At 42.4% G+C, this 26,556-nt stretch overlaps 1 protein-coding gene across 1 annotated transcript in view; it reads right to left on the bottom strand.

Moving 5' to 3' along the window:
* The window catches only part of VPS16 (VPS16 core subunit of CORVET and HOPS complexes), a 926,204-nt gene that overhangs the window by 161,658 nt on the left and 737,990 nt on the right, over window positions 1–26,556 (bottom strand).

Raw genomic sequence — 26,556 nt, 5'->3', positions numbered from 1 at the left:
AATAACACATTAAAACTGACTCGACACAATGTTGTGTTTCGGCCGAATGGCCTACATCAGGAGTCTATGGACATAAATGAACAATAAATGAATAAATTAAACATACAGAAATGAATATTAACAATATGCAACGAGAATTATACTGAAAAAGGAACATATATAGATTATAAAAAAATAAATATATATGTATATATTCATAGGAACATATAAATACAAGAAAATACAATTCTATTAATATGAAATCAATGAAAAGCTATACATGTGTATATATGTATGTGCCAAATGATATGTTGAACGAACTTAAAAAGGGAAAAACCAAATCAAAATATACATACATGGGGGTAAAAAATTTTAATGCATGGGGGTAAAGATTAAATGGAAAAAAATGAATGAAAAAAAATGAATGAAAAAAAATTGAATGGAAAAAAGGGGGGGGAAAAACCAAATCAAAATATACATACATGGGGGTAAAAATTTTTATGCATAGGGGTAAAGATTGAACAGAAAAAATGAATGAAAAAAACTAACCTTATTTGTCAAATTGAAAATAAATATAACACATCAAAGGAATCTCAAAGTGCAGATATAAGATTCCAAAGATCTACAAGTAAAATCTTGAAAATGGTCTGTAGAAGACAGAAAAAATTTTTAGTGGAAGACAGAGAAGAAAAAAATACAGAGAAGAAGAAAAAATACAAAAGAAAAAATTATTAAAAGCACAATGTGATTAACATTCACAAAACAATAAATATGTTTATGTGATCTACCTATTTAGCCTTTTTTCAGCACTAGTGCAGGTTTGAAACGCCAGATAAAGAGTCATGTGATCTACCCATTTGAACTTTTTCAGCACTGGTCTGGAATTGAAACGCAAGACTCGCTCAATAACACGAGGTCAACTACAAATAAGTTAGAAAAAAACTACGCGCTACATATTAAAAATAGGAAAACAGTGCTCAAATGATTCAAGAATGATAAAACGCGGCGGGGTCAAAGGCGCGAGCCGCATATGTTAGATAAAAGACCGCGAGGCACGTACCTTAAAAAAGACCGTAGCATAAGTGGACCGTCTGTCGCAGTGGTCTCGGCGATCTTAGTAAAAGTGAGATTGCACTGCACGATAGTTTAAATAGCAAAAAAAGCGCGAAAGAAACGCGCAGATTTTGAATGACGCTGATGTCAGCTGATATATGAAGTCAAAACGCTCTGTAGCCGTCCGTGCGTCTGGCATACGTAAAGTAGGCGGGAATGCGTCATCACGTGCCTTGACATATATATACTGTATATATATGTAGAGAGGTAAAGTCAAAGTCCTATGTTGTCATCCGTGCGTCTGGCTTACGTAAGGTAGGCAATATGCGTCAATACGTTGCACAGCAAATTTTATATATATATTATATATATATATAAAGATGTGGAGCGGTTGAATAAATTAATTGAATTAAAGTGCTGTCGATATTGAATAAAATGAGGTAGAACTTAAAAAACAAACCCTACAAATTCAATATATGGTGAAAAATACAAATACAAATACAAATATAATAAATACAAAATAATAAGTGGGAGATAAAAAATATTGAATTTAACGAAAATAAAAATAAAAATAAAAAATAAAATATTCAAATAAAAAAAAATTTTGAATGATGGGTTCCAATTTAAAATCCTAAAATATCCCATGTATGTATAATAGAAAATCCTAATGAATCTCATATATGTATGATAATATCAATCAGGACAATGAATATGTGCTAAAAATGATAAAACCTATGAATCAGTGTACACAGGACATGGTAAAGTATAAGTGATATCATATCAATCATAACATGTATAAATATCAAATAATGTCACGAACAATATATATACTATAAACTAAAGAATATATGAAATAAAAATAAGAAAATAATAGTAATGTAACAATCCTTATCAATATTTACATTAAACAGACATGACAGCAGCTGAATATGAAGAAATGTTCAGACTACAAGAATGGGCGAAAGTCTATCTCATTGTTCAGGCCATTGGGACTAATAGTATTTAAATCATAAATTAATCGTTGTTCTTCCTGGATATCACTTATACTTTACCATGTCCTGTGTACACTGATTCATAGGTTTTATCATTTTTAGCACATATTCATTGTCCTGATTGATATTATCATACATATATGAGATTCATTAGGATTTTCTATTATACATACATGGGATATTTTAGGATTTTAAATTGGAACCCATCATTCAAAAATTGTTTTTATTTGAATATTTTATTTTTTATTTTTATTTTTATTTTCGTTAAATTCAATATTTTTTATCTCCCACTTATTATTTTGTATTTATTATATTTGTATTTTTCACCATATATTGAATTTGTAGGGTTTGTTTTTTAAGTTCTACCTCATTTTATTCAATATCGACAGCACTTTAATTCAATTAATTTATTCAACCGCTCCACATCTTTATATATATATATATAATATATATATAAAATTTGCTGTGCAACGTATTGACGCATATTGCCTACCTTACGTAAGCCAGACGCACGGATGACAACATAGGACTTTGACTTTACCTCTCTACATATATATATACTAGTAAAAAAGGCCCGTTTCCGTAACAAATGAAACGGGCGCTAGCATGTGGTTTGGGGTTTTTTTTTTTTTTTTTTTTTCCTGTTTGATATTAAGGGATATAAGTGTTTTCAAAAAAGAGCGTTACTATAAAAACATGTTTGTCGGGTTTAGGTAAAAATCGTTACCAGTCACATAGTTTCAAACAACCTTAGGAGAGTGTGTGTTGAGATGGTCTGTGTGAGAGAGAGTGAATGTGCGTTTGTCTGTGTGTCACACAGAGAGACAGAGAGTGGTTGCCAGCATGTGTGAGAATGAGAGTATGTGGCAGGGTGCCCCCTCCCTCCCTCCCAGTTCCCTGGTCTTTATGTCAGTTTCAGGGATTTCCCCCTCCCCCCTCCCCAGGCTTGCAAAGTGTCATGGAGCAGAGTGTGGCTTTGAGGGTGTTTATGGCTGCAGAGATGATATAGAGTGATTCAGATAGCAATTGAGTATGCATGTATTTTTGTTTACATTCTGTGGTTTTTTGGGGGGAGGGGTGTTTCTGTTAATGTATGTGTTTGTGGTGCATTGTCTGTGCATGTGTGACAGAGCATGTGTGACAGAGTTAGTTTGTGTGTGTGTGCAGGTTGTTGGTGGCTTTTTTTTTTTAAACTTTTGTTTTTAGGGAGGGGGTTGGGGGATGTGCTGTGCTTGCAAGCTGTTTCTTTGTCTGTGGGGTTTGTGTAGGTAGATCTTTGTTTTGGTGAAATGTAAGGGTTTTTGTAGGGGGGGGTCAGTGTTTGCAGAGTGCTGGATAGATGTTTCTCTTTTTTTTTTAAGCTTCTTTGGTGTTGTGCTGAGGCAGCAGTGTTTGTTTACGTGGGCGGAAGGGAGGTTATTTTTGCAATCGTTTTTTTTTTTGCCTTTTAGGGCTCCTGTAGGTTTCCTTTGAAAAGAAAAGCAGTGTGTGAAGCAGAGCTGTGTTTTCCCCGAGTTTAATGAGGTCAGCGAAAGGTTAGCAGTTGCCTTATGCAGGGGATGTTTTTTTGTTGTTTGCTGGTGTTGCAGGAATGGATGCATGAATTACCCCTATTGTTAGCAGAACCTGTGGTACTTCAGGAGTCAAGCAGCACACACCAGAATGAGATAGAAATCTTCTTTATTTGCCAGCAAACATCAGTTCTAGCTCTCTTCTCTCTCTCTCAGCTCTCTGGATATTATGGCTTCTGTCTCAGCTGCTTCTCTTCTTCTGTCTGTCTTCCTTCAGCTCTCTTCTCCTCTGTCTGTTCCTTCTGCTCTCTTTCTGACGTAAGCTGCTTCTGCTCCCACTTAAATACAGTCCTAAGCCCCCTCCTAGCCCCCCTTACTTTCCAGATGGTAAAGAATAGATTGGTTACCTTGCCTCAGCCAATCATTACTTTAAAAATATCAGTTACATAGGTTTGATATTTCTCAAACTGACCTATGACCTGGGGCCTCTCAAACCAGACAATTTGGCACCAGTCTCTTACATTTTATTATGATTAACTTAGGTTCACTGAGGGGCGAAGGGGCCAATCTGACATTTATTATTCTCATATTCCTAGTCTGGTTCATACTAACTACTAACTGAACTCTGGCATTCATTAAGGGGTCAAGGCCAGTCTTACTTAATGGCATACGGCTATAGTTTGTTATTACTTTCAAAACCATTCCTATATTTACCTATAATTAATCAAGACTTTTCCTGACCTTTTTCACCCACCAGCTCCATACATTAAACCAGCCAGGACTATGGCTAAGTCAAACCATATGCTGATCTCTTCAACTACAGTTTTGCTTAGAAAGCAACACTGAGTTGAACAGACATTCCACACAGAAACAAAACTTATTAATTACACAGAAAAACATATTCTAAAGTAAGCATAATCAAATTCCCTATAAAACAAATCTAAACATCAGGAATATCTACATATTAAGCACTTCTAAATAGTATTTCAGCTTTAAACTACAGCATGTCTGGCTCATGCTTTGTTCATTCATAATAGTATCCCCTCAAGATTTAATAGTATACAGATGTGTGTGCTAGCATTAGCAATCCATCACTCACAAAGGACAGAGTTTCATTTCTCACTGACCTTTCCTAACCTTTAGCTTGGCAAACGTAATCTAAACCAGATGACATTGCTCCATCACTTGCAGAACTGAATCAAACTTTTAAACACCAATTAATATGACTTCTTTGTCTACTGCCTCATTCCCCCCTTTGAGACTAAAATCAGCTTATGCAGAGATAAGTCTCACAACTCAAACTCTGGAGATTATAGTGATCCTAACCAGGGGCGTATCTGGACTCCGGCGGTAGGGGTGGCCAGAGCCAGAGGGAGGGGGCACATTTTAGCGCCCCCCCCCCGCCCCCCCCGCCGCCGCCGCCGAGCCCCCACCGCCACCAATAACTTAGTCTCTCCACCCCCCTCCCGCCGCCAACCCTCCCCCGCTGCCGTTCTTACTTTTGCTGGCGGGGGACCCCAACCCCCGCCAGCCGAGGTCTGCTTCCACCTGCCGCTGCCTTCAAAACTTCTTCTTCAGCCGGCGGGGGACCCCAAACCCCCGCCAGCCGCCCCGCGCTGTTTAAAATTCATCTTCGGCCTCCGTGGCCGTGCTGCTGGGATAGGCGGCGCTGTTGAAATCCACTTCGGAGTCTGACGTCGCAGCACGTACAACGTACAACGACGTCAGACTCCGAAGTGGATTTCAACAGCGCCGCCTATCCCAGCAGCACGGCCACGGAGGCCGAAGATGAATTATAAACAGCGCGGGGCGGCTGGCGGGGGTTTGGGGTCCCCCGCCGGCTGAAGAAGAAGTTGTGAAGGCAGCGGCAGGTGGAAGCAGACCTCGGCTGGCGGGGGTTGGGGTCCCCCGCCAGCAAAAGTAAGAACGGCAGCGGGGGAGGGTTGATGGCGGTAGGGGGGGCCAGGGCAAAATCTGCGGGGGCCCAGGCCCCTGAGGCCCCACGCAGATACGCCCCTGATCCTAACTAAGAATAGGCTTGTGAATCACCATTACCCTACTTGTTAAGGTCCGACGGCATACTGCCGAAGCACATGAGGCCAGGAAACAAAACAACAACCCTGCTAAAACTAAGACTATTAGGGAAATGAACAGAGGACGTATCCATGAGGTCAATGACCACCACCAGGAGGTAAGGTCTAATCCTCCTCGGTAATCCTCCACATTAAGGCTGGCCAACTGTAGGACTTTATCCATAGCATGCCTAACTACATGCGTCCTATTTATGACAATAGTACAGCACTCTGAAGAATTTAGCACTGTGCAGAGGCCACCCTGGGCTGCAAAGAGATAGTCAAGGCCCATACGGTTATACCGAGAAACTATACTTAATTCATTAATTTGATCCTGCAATGCATTGACTACCACGTTCAGCTCATGAACTAAAACATGGAGTAGGGACTGAAGTCTCCGGGTAGCCATACCTAGTTCAGTAATACCCGCTACCGGGCCCCCAATTGGAATCCAGGCCGTGGCAGAAAGGGCTACAAGTCTCTTTTTAGTCAGAGGATAAGTAGAATTGATATACTGGAGGGCTAATTCAATCGCCTCATCCTCTGTGGCAACGGAGGAAGGTAAGGACAAGGCCTCTCGCTTAGAGCGGTGCGGGGATGGTGGCTTGAGGAGAGGAATAACTTTAGGAAAATAATTCAAGGTTACCAATACACAAAAATCATATGTGGGGGGAAGAATCATGTGGAGGACATTATCACAGAGCCAGTAATGATCAAGGAGAGGGCGAGGAGAGTTCCCAATAAATGTTGGCACAGGATGGACACTAGGATGCCCATAATGCGAGCCCCTATCCCAGGGGGAACTAAGAAGAAATGGAGACTTTGTACACCATAGGTGCCAATCCCCAATTGTGACAGACTGCTCATATGATGCAACCCTTTCATACCCCGGGGACTTATGAAAGTAGAAAATAGGCCGGGACACTATAGTCTTCTCAGTAGTAAGGTTAGGAGCCAGATAATCACCCTGGTCATAATCTGCAGGTATGGTAGTAGGGCACATAGGAGTACCTGGAGAAACTACCCACACAGATTCCCCTTTCTCTGGGAGAACATTAGTATAGTTACAGGGAATGGGAAGAACAGTTGAGATGCTTCTTGTTAAACAAAACACTCCAGAAGCTGGATAGGGAGACGTAAAGACTGGCCTTAGAGAAGATTCAGAGGGGGAAGTGGCATTATAAAAGGACCACCAAGTATAATCCTGGCTCCAAGGGCCTGAACTCGAAAAGTAGGGAGGTATAAGAGCTGGGAGCTGCACAGGGACAGGTACAGCTGGGACATCTGTAGTATAAGGAGAAAATCGGGAACACACAATACAAGGGGAAGTAATCTTTGCCTGGCTAATTAGTTCCTGGACAGAGTGTAACCAAAGGTTGGAGCGAGTTGGGGTATTAGGAAAAAGGAGGCAAGGAGTAGAAAACAACAAAAGCATCCAAACTACTAACATTTTCTTTCTTCCTAATCTAAAACAAATACAGCAAACTAATTAAGCAATAATATTTCAACAGTCTGTGCTAATTACAGATTACTCTAATATAATGTTCTCAGTCTTTGAGTTCTTATACCAGTTGGGATAGACCCTCAACTGACAAGGATCAAGCTCTCAAATTCCAAGAAAGCCAGAATCTGGCAAGAAAGAGTCTCAGTGTGAAGCCGAAGTTCAGCAGCTCCTGCAGTATGCAGTTGACCCTTCTTTTCAGCTAGTAGATTCTTTGGTTCGGGTCAAGCGCAACTTCAATGGCTCCGCTGGATCTCTTTCTGCTCTCCACTGTTTAGGCTCCGTCTGATCCGTGCTGGGCTCAGTCTGGTCAGCAGACTTAATTCGAGACCAATGGACCCATGGAGTTATCCCTGCGACCTTCACAGCTGTAGGGGTAGAAAGCAAAACAGTAAAAGGTCCTTTCCACCGGGGCCCCAAAGGCTGGAGCTTCCAGTCTTTCACCCAAACTCTATCCCCTGGCAGGAAGGAATGTACCTGAGCCTGGAAGGGGACAGGGTTTATTTCTCTCACATAAGACTGAAGCTCAGAAATTATCTTGCCCAAGAGGGCTACCTGCTCCTGCACCTGGGCAGACCCTAAAATCCCTATGTCTCCCTTAATTCCCTGCAAAATGGCTGGGGGCTTCCCATACACAATTTCAAAGGGAGAGAGGGCTGTTCCTTTAGTTGGGGTGCATCGGAGGCGGAAGAGGGCTAGTGGCAGTGCCTGTGGCCATTTCAGTTGGGTTTCCTGACAAATCTTTGCTAGGCTATTTTTCAAGGTTCTGTTTGCCCGCTCAACCTGCCCTGAACTCTGGGGACGATAGGCACAATGCAATTTCCAGGTAATGCGCAATGCGCGGGACAGGGCCTGAAGTGTAGCTTCAACAAAGGCGGGACCATTATCTGAACCTATAGCAAGGGGCAGTCCATACCTGGGGATGACATCCCTAAGAAGGGCTCGAGCTACTTCTGTGGCTTTCTCAGTGACTGTAGGATATGCTTCCACCCACCCAGAAAAGGTACAGACCATGACCAAGAGGTATCGGAGCCTACCGCTCCTGGGCATTTCTGTGAAGTCTATAACTAGGGACTCAAAGGGTGTTAGTCCTCTAGACTGAACTCCTGGTGGAATACGGGGTCCCTGACGAGCATTATTCTGGGCACAGAGAGTACATCGGGCAGAGGCAGTGGCAACCAGACTATCCAATCCTTCCAGCACCACTACTCGACTGAGTAGGCGGGCTAGTGCTGTTTTCCCTAAGTGTGATAGGTCATGAGCTTGAGACACTACAGGCCAAGCTAGGTGGCGTGGCACCAGAACTCTGGTATCAGGGAGATGTAACCAGCCATCAGGTCTCCTTACTGCACCTTCTTCTTGAGCCCATTTCTCTTCCATTTGGGTATACATAGGTGTCCATTCTTGCAGTCGAATTTGGAACAGGGGAGTCACAGTACTTGCTAAGGGTCCTCGAGCAGCTTCCTTGGCCACCCGATCAGCATGGCGGTTCCCTCGGGCCACTGGAGTATCTATCCTTTGGTGTCCCCTGCAGTGAATGACAGCTACCTTCTTAGGGGCCCAAACAGCCTCTAGCAGCTGAAGTATTTCGGGTCCATACTTAACAGGTTGGCCTGCGGCATTTATGAGTCCCTTTTCCTTATACAAAGCTCCATGAGCATGTAGAGTTGTGAAGGCATACTTGGAATCAGTATAAATGTTGGTTACCAGTCCTGCTGCTAGCTCCAGAGCTCGTATGAGGGCCACAAGTTCTGCTTTCTGGGCTGAAGTTCCTTGGGGCAGGGCTCTTGCTTCTATCACCTTGTCCTCTGTCACCACAGCATAGCCTGCCAATCGCTTAGAGTTCTCCACGTGACTGCTTCCATCTGTGAAATAAATTACATCTGGGTCCCTCCACGGAACATCTTTAAGATCTGGTCGACTGGAGTACACTTCATCCATGGTTTGGATACAGTCATGATCCGGTGGTCCCTCAGATGCTGGCAAAAGAGTGGCGGGATTGAATGTAGCCACTGTTTCCAGGTGTATCCGTGGATTCTCACACAAGCTAGCTTGGTACTTAACCATACGGTTATTTGTAAACCAATGATTGCCCTTATACTCCATGAGGGTGAGAACTGCGTGGGGGACTTTAACAACCAGTTCTTGCCCCAAGGTCAGCTTATCAGCTTCCTGGACCAGTAAGGCTGTTGCTGCAATGGCCCTCATGCAGGCTGGCCATCCTTTAGCCACTCCATCCAGCTGTTTAGACAGGTATGCAACAGGCCTCTGCCAGGATCCCATCATCTGGGTCAGCACACCCAGAGCAACCCCCTGTCGCTCATGGACATACAGTGAGAAAGGTTTCTCCACATCAGGAAGGCCTAACGCAGGGGCTTGGAGTAGGGCTTTCTTTATGGCAATGAAGGATTGTTGAGCAGTAGGTCCCCATTCAAATGGCTCCTTTTCACCCCCCTTTGTGGCCTGGTAAAGGGGTTTCGCCATCAATGCAAAATTTGGAATCCAAATTCTGCAGAATCCGGCTGCTCCCAGAAATTCCCTAACTTCCCTTCTGGACTTGGGTTGGGGAATTGCAGCAACTGCTTGCTTCCTACTGACATCCAGTCTCCGACTTCCCTGGGAAATGCAAAAGCCCAGATACTTCACTTCTGACTGACACAGTTGGGCCTTTGAGCGTGAGACCTTATAGCCTGCATCCAAGAGTAGCTCCAGCAATTCTCTGGTAGCCTCAAAACACTCTTCCTGAGTCACTGCTGCAATCAGGAGGTCATCTACATACTGGAGTAAAACTCGCCTGGAAGGCTCAGATTTAAAAGTCTTAAGGTCTTGTCCTAGGGCTGTCCCAAAAATGGTGGGGGAGTTCTTGAACCCCTGTGGCAGGCGGGTCCATGTATACTGAAGCTTCCTTCCTGTTACTGGGTTTTCCCATTGAAAGGCAAAAAGCAGTTGACTGGCGGGGGCCACCCGAATACAAAAGAAGGCATCTTTTAAGTCTAGTGTTGTGAAATGGGTAGCTCCAGAAGGTATCAATCCTAGCAGGACATATGGATTAGGCACTACAGGGTGTAATGAGATAGTGGATTTGTTGACCACTCGTAAGTCTTGGACTGGCCGGTAGTCCTCAGTCCCTGGCTTCTGAACTGGCAACAGTGGCGTATTCCATGGAGACTGACAAGGTCGAATAATTCCATGGGATAACAAAAGATTCAGGTGTGCTTGGATCCCTTCCAGAGCCTTTCGGGGAATTGGGTATTGGCGAAGATGGATTGGCCGGGCACTTGGAAGTAAGTCTACATGGACAGGAGGAATATTTCGGGCCAACCCTGGGGGATTATCTTCTGCCCATACCCCACTGACCTGAAAGCTGTCTGCCAGGGGTAGGTCAACTTGGCCATGCGACTGATGCAGCCGCCATTCTTCTTCAAGGGGGCAGCAGAAACTCAATATACCCTTAGGGCTAGATATCGGGGGCCGAAAGGAGACTGAAGTCTGGCCATCAGAGTCAAAGGAAATTTGGGCCCTAAGCTTGGACAGCAGGTCTCGACCTAACAAAGGGATTGGACAGTCTGGCATATACAGGAATTCATGAGTGACTGTGTGTGAGCCTAATTGGCATCTACGGGTCGTCAGGAAGGGCCTCCGGTTCTGCACCCCCGTGGCTCCCACCACTCGGACAGTTTTTCCAGACACAGGCGCTAATCGCTCCGTCACAACAGAATGTTCAGCTCCTGTATCAATCATGAATGGAATTGAGCGGCTCCCTATAGTTAACTTGACCATAGGTTCCTGGGAGCCCAGTTTGTAGGAACCCGGTCTGTCCTATTCGTCCCATTCTGCCATCTCGGCTATCCCGATGATGTCAGATTCAGCAGGCTCATATCTTCCCTCTCGAACTCGGCCTCGGCTTCCTCGATCTCCTGGTCCCCTTCTCAGTCCCTGGCGCCTCTGGGGGCATTCATCTTTCCAGTGCCCTCTTTCCTTGCAGTAGGCACACTGGTCCCTCTCCAATCTTGGTCTGGGATTCTCCCCCCTTGGCCGGGATTGATTGAAGGAATCTCGGGGCCTGGCTGGTGGTCCAGGGTCCCACTTTGGCTTCCCATTAGCTAGAGGTCGACCTCGGTTAAGGGTGGAATTAGTAATGGCTGCCGCTAAAAGGTCGGCCTTCTTCTGCATCTTCCGGTCAGCCTCTCGGCGCACCTCCTGATCTCTATTAATGAAAACCTTTGTTGCGATCTCAATTAGCTGGGTGGTATTCATCCCTGCGAATCCCTCCTGACGCTGCAACTTCTTCCGGATATCTGGCATACTCTGGGCCACCAATGCACTATTCACCATTCTCTGGTTTTCCAGTGCCTCAGGGTCAAATGGGGTGTATGTTCTGTAGGCTTCAATTAGTCGCTCTAAAAAGGCCCCAGGGGATTCAGTTGCCCCTTGGAGAATTTCAGAGACCTTTGCCAGATTAATGGGCCTCTTTATGCCTTTCCTCATACCTTCCAGCAAGTCCCGGCAATAGCCAGACAACAGTTCATAGTGCTGCTCATTATCTGGATCCCAAGCTGGAGCTGCGCGAGGGAACCGAGCTCTAACCCATTCCTCTAGGTTCTGTGTCCCCTCGGGGGCACGCGCTTGCGGGATGGCCTCAGCATTTTGCAAAATCTTCCGCCTCTCCTCAGTTGTGAAGAGGGTCAGGAGAAGTTGTTGACAATCAGTCCAGGTTGGGTTATGGGTGGCCATAATGCTAGCCACTAGGTCCACCACTGCCTGGGGCTTTTCAGTATAAGAGGGGTAATGCGTCTTCCAATTCAGGAGATCGGTGGTTGTGAAGGGTACATACTGGTAGGCCTGTGCCTGCATAACCTGACCCTCATTATCAGGATCCGGTCGAGTGGTGGTTACCTGACGCAGGGGCAGAACTCTCGAGGAGGTGGGAATGGAACCTGAGGTAGAGCTAGGAGCTACCCTCCTATCATGCTCAAAGGTGATTGCAACAGGTCTAACCCATTCAGTGGAGGTGTGTTGAAACCCTGAGGGATGGGGAGGGGTACTCATAGACTGAGAGGTGGTCACAGGTGATTCAGTCCATTGAAAGGGATGCCGGGCCCCTAATGAGTGGGTAGGGGTACTAGAGGGAAAGGCTGGGCTGTCGGGAGTTGAGGAGTCAGGGGGTGCAGCCCAAAGCGGGTCTTCGGAGGTTAGCAGGGAAGGATGTGGCAAAGGAGGGTAGAGGTTGGCGGAAAGGTCCACCCTAGGATGTGACGGGGTTTGCACAGAAGAGGAGCTATCCGGAGAAGCCTGTGCTGGAGAAGCTTGGGCTGGGCGGCGTGGATCTCTGGGGGTGGCACGGAACCCCAACAATGGGCCATAAGGTGGTGGCTCAAGGTCTGAGGGGTCATCAGAGAGTATGGGTTTTTCGGACAGGGTAGGGGCGGAAGCCACCGATTGGGTGGTAGGCTTCCTAGGGCTCTTTCCCTCTTCCAATTTAGATTTTCTAATCTTTCTCTGAACGCGGCCCAACATGAATTTTACTGGGGATCCCATATAAGTTTTCAACCAAGAGGGAGGGTCAGTCACAAGGCTGTCCCAGGAATCTATATAGGGGAGTTGTTCAGAATATTCTGGTTCTCCTACAATTATGCTGTAGACCTTCCGGATTACTTCAATATCTAAGCTGCCACTAGGGGGCCACCCCACTCCCATAGATGGCCACTCAACTTCACACAAGGTTCTTAAAGTACCTGAGCTTAAAGTCTGTCCATAATCATTAATTAAAAATCCTTTCTTAAAATTCTTAAGCATACAATCTAGGGGGGTATCAATTTGTCTAGACGATTTCCCTCCCATAATGCTTACAGTTACAACACACAAAGAGGGAGGGAATTTTTGAGAGTGCAGTAAGGGGTCCACACTCTCGAGACACAAGGTAAGACAGACAACAATCGCTTCCTTCTGTCACTGACCAATTGAACTCGCGTTAATTGGAAACGCAGCTATAAGAAGTCCGCACTCATTAACATTCACGCATCACACATTCCATACAGAAAATCCCACCCAACAATTTCAAATTTCTCAGATACAGATAAGCTCAAGCGGTTTCGCTTCTAATCTCCACTAGACTAAAAGCTACTAAGGCCTTCGCTGAGAGTTGATCAGACTCCCCTTCCCTCAATTTTTGAGGGGCTGGTTTACAGTTTCCTAGCTAGGATTACAATACAGAATACATACCCGGTGAATGTTTCTCAGTCAGTTGGGTGCCAGAAATCGCTGCAGGGTTCGAAATCCCACCTCTGCCACCAAGAATTGTTGCAGGAATGGATGCATGAATTACCCCTATTGTTAGCAGAACCTGTGGTACTTCAGGAGTCAAGCAGCACACACCAGAATGAGATAGAAATCTTCTTTATTTGCCAGCAAACAAAGCAGGACATCAGTTCTAGCTCTCTTCTCTCTCTCTCAGCTCTCTGGATATTATGGCTTCTGTCTCAGCTGCTTCTCTTCTTCTGTCTGTCTTTCTTCAGCTCTCTTCTCCTCTGTCTGTTCCTTCTGCTCTCTTTCTGACGTAAGCTGCTTCTGCTCCCACTTAAATACAGTCCTAAGCCCCCTCCTAGCCCCCCTTACTTTCCAGATGGTAAAGAATAGATTGGTTACCTTGCCTCAGCCAATCATTACTTTAAAAATATCAGTTACATAGGTTTGATATTTCTCAAACTGACCTATGACCTGGGGCCTCTCAAACCAGACAATTTGGCACCAGTCTCTTACATTTTATTATGATTAACTTAGGTTCATTGAGGGGCGAAGGGGCCAATCTGACATTTATTATTCTCATATTCCTAGTCTGGTTCATACTAACTACTAACTGAACTCTGGCATTCATTAAGGGGTCAAGGCCAGTCTTACTTAATGGCATACGGCTATAGTTTGTTATTACTTTCAAAACCATTCCTATATTTACCTATAATTAATCAAGACTTTTCCTGACCTTTTTCACCCACCAGCTCCATACATTAAACCAGCCAGGACTATGGCTAAGTCAAACCATATGCTGATCTCTTCAACTACAGTTTTGCTTAGAAAGCAACACTGAGTTGAACAGACATTCCACACAGAAACAAAACTTATTAATTACACAGAAAAACATATTCTAAAGTAAGCATAATCAAATTCCCTATAAAACAAATCTAAACATCAGGAATATCTACATATTAAGCACTTCTAAATAGTATTTCAGCTTTAAACTACAGCATGTCTGGCTCATGCTTTGTTCATTCATAATAGTATCCCCTCAAGATTTAATAGTATACAGATGTGTGTGCTAGCATTAGCAATCCATCACTCACAAAGGACAGAGTTTCATTTCTCACTGACCTTTCCTAACCTTTAGCTTGGCAAACGTAATCTAAACCAGATGACATTCCTCCATCACTTGCAGAACTGAATCAAACTTTTAAACACCAATTAATATGACTTCTTTGTCTACTGCCTCACTGGGAGAGGAGCAGCGTGTGCAAGCGTCGTTTTTGTTAGGGGGGAACAGTTGAAGAGGAAAGCGCTGTGGGAAGCAGTCTTGTTCTGGGTACGGTGGTTTGTGGAAGGGAGAGTAGGCTGCTGTTTCAGTCCGTTAGAGGCCGGCTGTGTGGATGAAGGGTTTGTTGTGGCGGGGGTTGTTTTTGGACGTCCTGGGTTGACTCCTGAGAAGGTGGGGGGGGGGGCGGTTTGGAGTTTCTTGCATGTTTCGTGCACCCTGCCACATACTCTCATTCTCACACATGCTGGCAACCACTCTCTGTCTCTCTGTGTGACACACAGACAAACGCACATTCACTCTCTCTCACACAGACCATCTCAACACACACTCTCCTAAGGTTGTTTGAAACTATGTGACTGGTAACGATTTTTACCTAAACCCGACAAACATGTTTTTATAGTAAAGCTCTTTTTTGAAAACACTTATATCCCTTAATATCAAACAGGAAAAAAAAAAAAAAAAAACCCCAAACCACATGCTAGCGCCCGTTTCATTTGTTACGGAAACGGGCCTTTTTTACTAGTATATATATATATGTAGAGAGGTAAAGTCAAAGTCCTATGTTGTCATCCGTGCGTCTGGCTTACGTAAGGTAGGCAATATGCGTCAATACGTTGCACAGCAAATTTTATATATATATTATATATATATATAAAGATGTGGAGCGGTTGAATAAATTAATTGAATTAAAGTGCTGTCGATATTGAATAAAATGAGGTAGAACTTAAAAAACAAACCCTACAAATTCAATATATGGTGAAAAATACAAATATAATAAATACAAAATAATAAGTGGGAGATAAAAAATATTGAATTTAACGAAAATAAAAATAAAAATAAAAATAAAAAATAAAATATTCAAATAAAAACAATTTTTGAATGATGGGTTCCAATTTAAAATCCTAAAATATCCCATGTATGTATAATAGAAAATCCTAATGAATCTCATATATGTATGATAATATCAATCAGGACAATGAATATGTGCTAAAAATGATAAAACCTATGAATCAGTGTACACAGGACATGGTAAAGTATAAGTGATATCCAGGAAGAACAACGATTAATTTATGATTTAAATACTATTAGTCCCAATGGCCTGAACAATGAGATAGACTTTCGCCCAAACTTATATTCCAGGAAGAACAACGATTAATTTATGATTTAAATACTATTAGTCCCAATGGCCTGAACAATGAGATAGACTTTCGCCCAAACTTATATTCCAGGAAGAACAACGATTAATTTATGATTTAAATACTATTAGTCCCAATGGCCTGAACAATGAGATAGACTTTCGCCCATTCTTGTAGTCTGAACATTTCTTCATATTCAGCTGCTGTCATGTCTGATTAATGTAAATATTGATAAGGATTGTTACATTACTATTATTTTCTTATTTTTATTTCATATATTCTTTAGTTTATAGTATATATATTGTTCGTGACATTATTTGATATTTATACATGTTATGATTGATATGATATCACTTATACTTTACCATGTCCTGTGTACACTGATTCATAGGTTTTATCATTTTTAGCACATATTCATTGTCCTGATTGATATTATCATACATATATGAGATTCATTAGGATTTTCTATTATACATACATGGGATATTTTAGGATTTTAAATTGGAACCCATCATTCAAAATTTTTTTTTATTTGAATATTTTATTTTTTATTTTTTATTTTTATTTTCGTTAAATTCAATATTTTTTATCTCCCACTTATTATTTTGTATTTATTATATTTGTATTTGTATTTTTCACCATATATTGAATTTGTAGGGTTTGTTTTTTAAGTTCTACCTCATTTTATTCAATATCGACAGCACTTTAATTCAATTAATTTATTCAACCGCTCCACATCTTTATATATATATATAATATATATATAAAATTTGCTGTGCAACGTATTGACGCATATTGCCTACCTTACGTAAGCCAGACGCACGGATGACAACATAGGACTTTGACTTTACCTCTCTACATATATATATATATATGTCAAGGCACGTGATGACGCATTCCCGCCTACTTTACGTATGCCAGACGCACGGACGGCTACAGAGCGTTTTGACTTCATATATCAGCTGACATCAGCGTCATTCAAAATCTGCGCGTTTCTTTCGCGCTTTTTTTTGCTATTTAAACTATCGTGCAGTGCAATCTCACTTTTACTAAGATCGCCGAGACCACTGCGACAGACGGTCCACTTATGCTACGGTCTTTCTTAAGGTACGTGCCTCGCGGTCTTTTATCTAACATATGCGGCTCGCGCCTTTGACCCCGCCGCGTTTTATCATTCTTGAATCATTTGAGCACTGTTTTCCTATTTTTAATATGTAGCGCGTAGTTTTTTTCTAACTTATTTGTAGTTGACCTCGTGTTATTGAGCGAGTCTTGCGTTTCAATTCCGGACCAGTGCTGAAAAAGTTCAAATGGGTAGATCACATGACTCTTTATCTGGCGTTTCAAACCTGCACTAGTGCTGAAAAAAGGCTAAATAGGTAGATCACATAAACATATTTATTGTTTTGTGAATGTTAATCACATTGTGCTTTTAATAATTTTTTCTTTTGTATTTTTTCTTCTTCTCTGTATTTTTTTCTTCTCTGTCTTCCACTAAAATTTTTTTCTGTCTTCTACAGACCATTTTCAAGATTTTACTTGTAGATCTTTGGAATCTTATATCTGCACTTTGAGATTCCTTTGATGTGTTATATTTATTTTCAATTTGACAAATAAGGTTAGTTTTTTTCATTCATTTTTTCTGTTCAATCTTTACCCCTATGCATAAAAATTTTTACCCCCATGTATGTATATTTTGATTTGGTTTTTCCCCCCCTTTTTTCCATTCAATTTTTTTTCATTCATTTTTTTTCATTCATTTTTTTCCATTTAATCTTTACCCCCATGCATTAAAATTTTTTACCCCCATGTATGTATATTTTGATTTGGTTTTTCCCTTTTTAAGTTCGTTCAACATATCATTTGGCACATACATATATACACATGTATAGCTTTTCATTGATTTCATATTAATAGAATTGTATTTTCTTGTATTTATATGTTCCTATGAATATATACATATATATTTATTTTTTTATAATCTATATATGTTCCTTTTTCAGTATAATTCTCGTTGCATATTGTTAATATTCATTTCTGTATGTTTAATTTATTCATTTATTGTTCATTTATGTCCATAGACTCCTGATGTAGGCCATTCGGCCGAAACACAACGTTGTGTCGAGTCAATTTTAATGTGTTATTGTTATATTATTATTTTGTTTGAAGATTATTAAAACTTTGGTTTTTTAGGAAAGATTATTTGGTTCCATTCTTTGGATAGCCTGGCTTATTTTCCCACCTTTTTGTTTTTCGTTTCACGCCTCGTGGGATCTATTGAGTTCTCCACTGTTTGTGGATTCTCTTTAAAGAAATCATACATACAGCCTCTATGACAGCTTCAGATGTTATGGCCAGTCCTATTAGAGCAGCCAGCAGGTCCCTGGAGCAGCCTAGTGGGGCTGCAGAGTAGGGGAGCCAGGCCCATATCACACACTAACTGTTACACTAGTGGTGGAAAGTGCAAGCTGTCCAAAACCCACCAAAAACCTACTGTACCCACATATAGGTGACACCTGCAGGCATAAGGGCTATTGCAGTGGCGTACAATAGAGTTTTAGTGGGCTTTGGAGGGCTCACCATACAATATAACGGAGTAACGGTGAGATGAGTATTAATATGTGTCACAACTTGAGACCCATCCACTGGAATAGTGGTGGGCCAAGTTCTATAGCCTAAGCTGCTGAAAAGCACTGACTAGGCCTGAAAATCTGATGATGGCCTTGTAGCTGAGTGCCTGCGGAAGCAGGACCGCTTGGCAAGCCTTATTAGGATCTAGTGTGACATTCAAATACAGTGTAAGGGCCATGATGGAGGAATTAATGGCAAAAATAGTAAGAAGTTTGGTTCATAAGATGGAGTCTGCTTTTGTAAAGATGGCATCCTGGTTCATGAGATATGAATACTAATCTCTGTATATTAGGAAAGATGTTTACAACTCAGGAAATGAGTTATGAAGAAATAGGTGAAAGGAGGGGGAAAGGAGAGAGAAGATGGGCACCTGATCTGCGGTTAAGCAAACTGTCAGAAAGTATGATTCACAGATGAAAAAAATGTGTGCCCATTGAATTGAATGGACAGCAGATGGTTTATAAGGCCAGCAAATCTAGGCGGAGTTTGGATTTTTCCCCAACTCTACCCAGAGGGCAGAACTACGGTCGGTCCACATGAGAATCTGACTGATGAGTGTGCCAGATTGAAGTTCCAATTGGTGAGAATAAAGATTATTTCTAACACTTACTCTCTTAGTCTGTGATTCCTTGACTGCCTATCTGTTTCTCTGAACACCCCTACCCAAATAGTGTTCACCTAAGTGATAAGGCATCTGCTCTTTAGGGCATTATGTGGAAGAATAGATGCCCTAAGATACACTTAGACACAAGGAGTAAGAAAGCCGAGGTCCTGGGTAATAGACTTAAAATGAGCCTTCTGAAACCCACTCTTCATCTTCGTGGGCATGGGTCCCCTGGAGGTCTAGAGAGGGGTAAATAAAACAATGGTGTACCCCGACTGCTGACCCTTCCTTTCTTTCTCTGATGCCTTCCACTGCCCTGGTCTCTGACCCTTTGGCTGTCTGTCCTTGGCCGCAGAGGGGATATTGCTATATTATGCGTCCAAGGTCTGCACCAAGTTCTTTCCTTGGGCTTCCCTTACGGCCGCTTTTCTTGTCTCTCTCCCCCTGCTCTTTGACCTTACTCTGTTTCCTTCTTGTCCCTACGCGGACCTGTTAATCTTTCTCTTTCTATTCCCTGTAGTTGGATTTTTAAAGCACGCTGATGTGAACTCATTCTTTCCCTGTTTTGTTCTGAGGTTTCACTCTTTCCTGTGGTTTGCTCTTCAAGCTGCAGATTTTAATTGCGTCCCTGATCTTTCGTTTAATCTCTGCCTTACCTCTTTTGGGTGGTCGCCTACTCTCTCTCTCCTTTTACACTCTTCTATTATAGTGAGTGAATCCTACCCGTCCTGAACCCTTTTAACTTACACCGGTCTCTCTTCTCTTCCATCCCTTCCTTGCATCTTCCTTGTACGGAGTCCTAGTCCCTCTTTCAATTATTTGCAAGCTTCTTATACTCCCTATTCTCCCCCTGCATATCACCTGTATTACTGTCCATGTTCTGTCTTCTTCTATAAGGACCCCTTATCCCTGCTCAACCTTTTGCTTTGCCTAGCACCCGTCCTTTCCCTCACCTGCACAACTTTTATTCTTACTATAACCTTTGTCCTTTTGTTCTTTCTTGCCACTTATGTCCTTTCTTTCTCTGTTCAGTGTACTACTCTACCATTTAACCATTTACTTTCTGTCCCTTTTTGATTTGCATGGTGTGTGTAAGTGTATGATTGCTGCGTGACTGGAGCATTGCTGTTAGGCCACGCGAGTGCGCCCTAACGCTTGCCGTCTGTTTAATTCTGGTTTGAGTAACGTGCAGCGGTCTTCATGCGACCACCTCTTGGTCAACGCCTGCTGATCTCACGCCCTTTTCACCTGTTTTCCAGACTTTTAACATGCCTACTCCCTGTGCATTCTTGGTCTTGTTCTTTTTTCTTTTCTGATCAGTTGATCTTGGGTTTAGTAAAGATCCTGATCGTGTTCTGTGTATTTCTGTTCGATCTTGGGTTTAAACGAGATCCAGAAATTTCCTATGTGCTGCTTTTCTATCCCACCCATCATTAACATCTCTACCTGCAACCCTCCCTGTGTTGTGGCCATGCTTACCCTGTTGTGTACTTGGTAGCTATCCCATGTCTCTATCCCCCTCCGCTGTACCACTTTGCCCGTTTCTGTTGAGATTGATGGCTGTTAGCGCTGCTTATCTGTGCCCCTTCTCTCTGTCTACTATCTTTTACTGCGTTACACTCTGTGGGTCTTCTGCAGGCTCTCTAAACCATCTCTAAGTTTTAGGTGCTTTTACCCTGTGTCCTGTAATCTCTCCAAGGCTTTTCTCTCTACAAAGATTAGTCTCTGACCTTTTCTGTTACTAGGAGCTTGTCTTCACCTTAAATAACTGTTTCCTCATTGTTTCATCTGTCTCCCTCTATGATTGCCGTATTTCACAGAGACCAGGCTCATTTCCTCTGTGTTGCACTTAACCTCCGAGTGGTACTTAACCCCTACCTTTAATGTTCTATGATTCTGTTTCTGGCCACTCACACCAATATTGATTTCTCCCCACCTCTGTTAGAAAGTGTCCTGATGTGTATTTATAGTTTTCATTATTCTAAATCTTAAAATTCTTTGTCAGCTTTCTAGCTTTACATTGGTACTTCCTGCTTCACATTTAAAAGTGCGTAGTAACCCTTGCTTCCTCATTTCTCCGTTACTGCCAGGCTCTATTGGCACTCTTCCCCCCCCCCCTCCTTCCTGTCATACAGCTGTACACTCGATAACACAGACTTCATAGATTTATTTTACAACTCTGTTCGAACCTTTCCGGAAATAAATCTGTTCTGGGATAGTTTCGCTAGGTCATTATTCTGAACTAAGCACCAGCTCATATCTTCCTAAATCTTTAGACTATGATATCAACTTTCCGTCCCCCCTTTCAGGCTGTGTTTCTGGTTTGATTTATCAATGAATCAGCTACTCCTCTCTGCTCTCCCCTTTCCTTTGGTCTTATTCAGCACACATAGCTGCAAACTGCTACTGTGCTCTAAGATTTCTCTGTTTCTTCCCTTTCTGATTCCGTGGTTATTAATCTTACTTCTATCTGTATTTTCTCTTGCGGAAAAAAAAAAGGAGGTATTCTCCTGTCCCCTGGCTCTGTGACTTGTTTTTCTAAGCTGTCTGGACTTCAGAAGCATGCATTTCTCTGTCATGTATTGTAAGTGCTTTATACTGTGACTTATGGCTAGCTATCACAGTATGCTCCCTTCTTCTGGTTCGCTGATACTTTTTCTTTTCCTTTCTCTCCACCCACTATGGGCGTGGCCCTGGGCATGGCTCCCTACCTTCTACCACACCCCAGATACGCCTCCTGCCTCTCGTCTTCAACTCCTCCCCACTTTTGTATTCCTCCCCTGCATAATTCAATTTTTCATTATTGCTTTTGCATGTTTAATCCACTGTGCTTTTGCATGTTTAATCCACTGGGTGACAAATAGAATATAACTAATGAAATTCCATTGTCGGAATTTTAATGGCCTGTCTTTGTTAACTGCTTCTGCGTAGTTGCTACTGTGTAATGGATTTCTTTTTCATCTTGATGGTCTCTTTGCTACTATTTCCAATTGTGATTTTAAAATTGTACTTGTCCTTGTAGCTGTTAGCACACCTTTTTAATTGACAATTTGTCTTGGGACAATGTTACTCATTCTCCAATTTGACATTTGTGTTTGATTATTTCATGTTTTGTGCTGTTTGCCCTGAGTTTATTTCTATATTAAGGTTTCCGGATTTTGATTAAATCTGCCGCTGTTGTTTCTTATTTTCAAGCTGTGCATAACTTTATATATAGCTGTGAAGGTTTCCCTGAATTGGTAATTTGAAATGAGGTTTCATTGTGGCATGATTTGGAGATACACCCGTTTATTATGTGCAGTTTAAACACCTTATATATTTATCCAGCTTTCATTATAAGTTTGAGCCGTTCATCTGCCTTTGTTATTTGTATTGTTTATATTTTATCTCCGGTTGCTGGAGATATGAGGGGAGTTCGCCTGCTTTGCTTGTAATACCCTCTTATGCTTGGCATGGCCGATATGTATGTACTTCCTGTCTCGCGTGCTTCCATACCCTGTAGCTCTCTGCTAACCTGCAATATAAATAAGCTGCTCTGTGTCTCAGCTATGAACTCAGTTGTGGGACAAATAAAAAGGAAAAAAAAACAAAAACCACAAGTTTGCTTATCTTCAGGAAGCATTGTTTTTCTTTTGTATGCAGCCCCAGTAAAGCAATTTTGTTCTATAAATAACTTGTGTACGGCATTGGTTCCTGTCCCACTAGTTACTTCTATTCCGGTGATGCTATGAAATACTAATAATGATTAACAATGTCTACAGTCTTATTTCTGTCTTATGACACATTTTCCCTGCATGCATTATGCTACTAAACCTGAATAATAGGTATTAAAAGATTCTTATCTTTCGACGGTCCCTTGCTCGGTCTGGGTGCTTCGTATGTGTTACTTCCTGAAAACAGCTTCGTTCTAATGCTTGTTAGTTTCACTTTTGTGGCCGCGCTGCTGGATTGATGAACTCCTGGTTGAGATATCTGCCCCTATGGGCTTACTCCTGTGTTGTAACACTAAGTGCTTTTTGTTTTTTATATATGTATTACAGGGTTTTACATTTCTTGCTCCCTATTTTAGAGCTCTAGTATTTGGTTCTGGGTTCTTTCCTAAAGCACATTGTAACTCTGGAACATTGTTCTAGACCGCAATTTTACTTTGGAACCGCAGTCTAGAACCCGATCCGGAACATGGTTCTAAATCGTGTTTTTTTAACCTAGAATGTTAATCTATAACCCACTTTGTTTTTTTGTTTCTATTTGTTTGCTTTACAATATTTATTCTTTTTTACTCTCTTTTGCAGCACCGTCTCTGAGGTGTGCTTATGGGAACTTCTCCTTAGGACATACTATGCCCTTATTTCCCCTTTTCCTGTGTCACGCTCAAACCATTGGCTTTAATACCGATGCCTGGGACTTACACCCATCAAAGTGACAGGGACCCTTAGAAGGATGACGGTATCTAAATTGATAGAAAGTGAGCAGAGATCCCATTCCATTTTTGGAATGTCCTGTCTCCGCAGTCCTGGACCTTTGCCCCTAGGTAAGTTAGTTTAGCTCTGATGCGCGCAATGTCATACTGAGACGTCCACAGCACATCTGTTGCCATTGGAGCAAGCTGACTAAGGGATTTTAAATTTTTAGGCGTATATTTAAGGATCCATTGGGGGTTAGTTGTAATGTGTGATTGCTTCCTAACTGGTGAAGAACCATTGGACCACTGTTTTCCGAACGCATGAAACTTTTCTTTACAGTTTCTTGTGTTCTTTCAGGGGTAGTAGCACTCCCCACTTTAGGGATTCTATCATGTAGTGTGTAATGCTCTTGGCCAATGGTAACTGGGATGGCTCTTGGCAGACAGTAGGAACTGAGATGGCTCCTGTCTTTAGAAGCCTACCTTGGAAGACAGTATATTTATAGGATAGGATACATATGTTAGCTGACACTAGGTATTTATTCACTTATGCACCCACTTTTTAGGTACATCTCTGTTTGCAGTTTTTGTCTTTCTTTCTTCTAATGTTACTTGCGGTTAAAGCGTGGAGCTTTCTGCCAATTATTAAGTTTTATTTTAGGTCCCTACGCTGGAACACATCAGAAGATGCGTGAGTTTGATTGTTTTATGTCACTGCATGTTCTACTGTCAGGATATTCGATGCATGTTTTTGTAAACTGTTAGCACATTATCATTCCTAGGTCTCCCCACTATCCCTGAAACAGCCTCTTGAATTACTGACCTTGCACCTGGTTCTAGGTCTGGTCAGTATATATTATAACATATTACGGGTCCGGAATATATACCTCATTTCTGGACTACTTTTTCTGTAGATCCTGTTATTATACATATTGGATTATATTGTCCACTACCCTCCATACCATGTCTTTTCCTCGGCCCCCAACACCAAGTACTTCTAAAATCTCTGGTAGAGGCTTTCTGAAACAGCAGCCCATTGAACAGGCTGCTGTACCGGACAGTAGCTGCAAAGAAGCTAACCCATCACCACACCACCCCCATTGCTCCCACCTACGTCTTCCCTACGTTCACTGTTGCCTGTGTAACACAGGTGGTCACCATACCTATGAGTCAAAGGATAGCTACTGGACCGATTGTATTGCTCATAGCTCAAGCCACTATGTCACTGCTTTGACACGTGGCACCTTTACTCATGATGCCGGATCCCATAACCATCGGTCATGTGAGTGTGACGATATTGAAAGCTTACCCATGCCACATAATCTCAATGCCCCTAGTAATGACGGGTGGTCTAGGGACTCTTGCTTTCAGCCTGTTCCTGACCACCGCACTGATGTACTGTGCCACCGTGGTCTCCAATTGGGACGTTGCACCGCAGAATGTTCTCGGCGGCATCCTCCTCGTTGTCAGCGTCGTCAACCTCCCTCAGACCCCCAATTGCTACATGTCCCCCTAATGCAGGGACGACAACCCCAAATAGATCCTCTCACAGGCCTCAATGACCATATTAATAGCGGGCGACCTAAGGACCATTCTCAACCTAATTCTGATCGCCATGCCAATGTTCTGTGTTATCGGTGCCAGCAATTCGGCCATTACGCAGTTGAATGCTCTCAGACTCAACCACATAGATTTAGGAAGCAAATTCGCTATTGTAGGCAACTAATTAAGAATAGGCAAAGAGAGGTCCGCTAGGACCAGGTTTTGCACAGGAATCTCACTATGTTGCAGATTGCTGATTTGAAAGCTAAAATGTCCTCTCAAATCAGCCCCGCCACACCTTCTAGTTCCAGCACCCCGTCCACCCTATATTTGCTTTCCCCTCCTCATAGTACTAGGTACCCTGCTACTAGTTCCAGTTCACCTACCAACTGCCCTCGGGTTTAGCCTGATTTGCCAGATTATGTACGACATCACCCCCAATTCAGGTATGCTGATAATCGCAGAGGCACTAAAGCTAGAAACCAGGGTTCCCAGTCTATTCCCTATCGCCGTGCTAATGTGGCATGTTTCCGTTGCCGTCAAATTGGACATTATGCATCCGAATGTCTTCTGCCAGTTCAACATTGGCCCAGAAATCAGATTCGGCCACCCCACCCGTCCATAGTGACTAGGCGTAATCCACACCCGAACTGGTTTTCGGGACCCCATGATTTTGTTGCTCGCAGTTACTCATACTACTAAGCTCCTCATTCGTGATGCATTTGTTTCTATTACAGGTGCCATAGGTCTCTTAATGACCCTGTTCTTTATTCTATACTTTGAAAGGTTTAATTGCAAGTGTATATTGATGGTACCATACAAATGACCTACCTAAGTCAGCAGGTTATTTATTTACTTTTATGAATAGCCTCCCTGGGGATTTCATATCAACTGCAGGGGTGGGTGACCCCTGGAGGATGCTCCTTTTATGTTTTTTTTATTTCTGTGCCTTAACTGACTTATGTATGTCATTTAAGTCCATACGAGATCCCTTTTAAATGAAGCTGTATATTGCTTATTTTTGATGTGTTCATATGCTATAATGAACTTCTGTGTTGACTTTGTTTGCATCTGCGGAACTGCTTTTTAGTTTTTTATGCATGTAAAGCCATTTGAAATCTGTTTATGATGTGTAAGATCTGAAAGCTTTCACCAATTCCTCATTTACAGGAATCATAGGTACTTAACTATTAGCATGCATAATGCTCTCCTGAACTGGCCATTCAGGGGACAATTTTGCACTGCTTACAGATCCACCTTTCTTGTATCATTTTGTTCTATTCTTACAAAAAGAGTTGGTGCAGCTTTCAGAGACAGAAAAAAATTAAGAGCTCTACTTCCTGATTCCTTTCTATTTAATACAGGAAGTCACAATTATTGCACTTTCATTCTCTCTTCCTCTCAAGGAGAGTGACAGCTGGAAACGCTGGTGTCTGAATCTACTGAACTGTTTTTGTGTGACTTGCAGCTGTCCTGGAATTTATGCTGCGTGTCTTTGGTTTTCTCCCCGATTCCATTAACTCTTGTCATGTTGTTGTTGTGTCTTGGAGCAATGTGCTTTTTCCTACTTCTTTGACTGGTTGCAAAGGGTTACTTAAACTCTATGTG

The sequence above is a fragment of the Microcaecilia unicolor genome, chromosome 7, assembly GCF_901765095.1.
Source record: "Microcaecilia unicolor chromosome 7, aMicUni1.1, whole genome shotgun sequence".
Taxonomy (NCBI): domain Eukaryota; kingdom Metazoa; phylum Chordata; class Amphibia; order Gymnophiona; family Siphonopidae; genus Microcaecilia; species Microcaecilia unicolor.
This window is presented reverse-complemented; position numbering and strand designations above follow the sequence as displayed.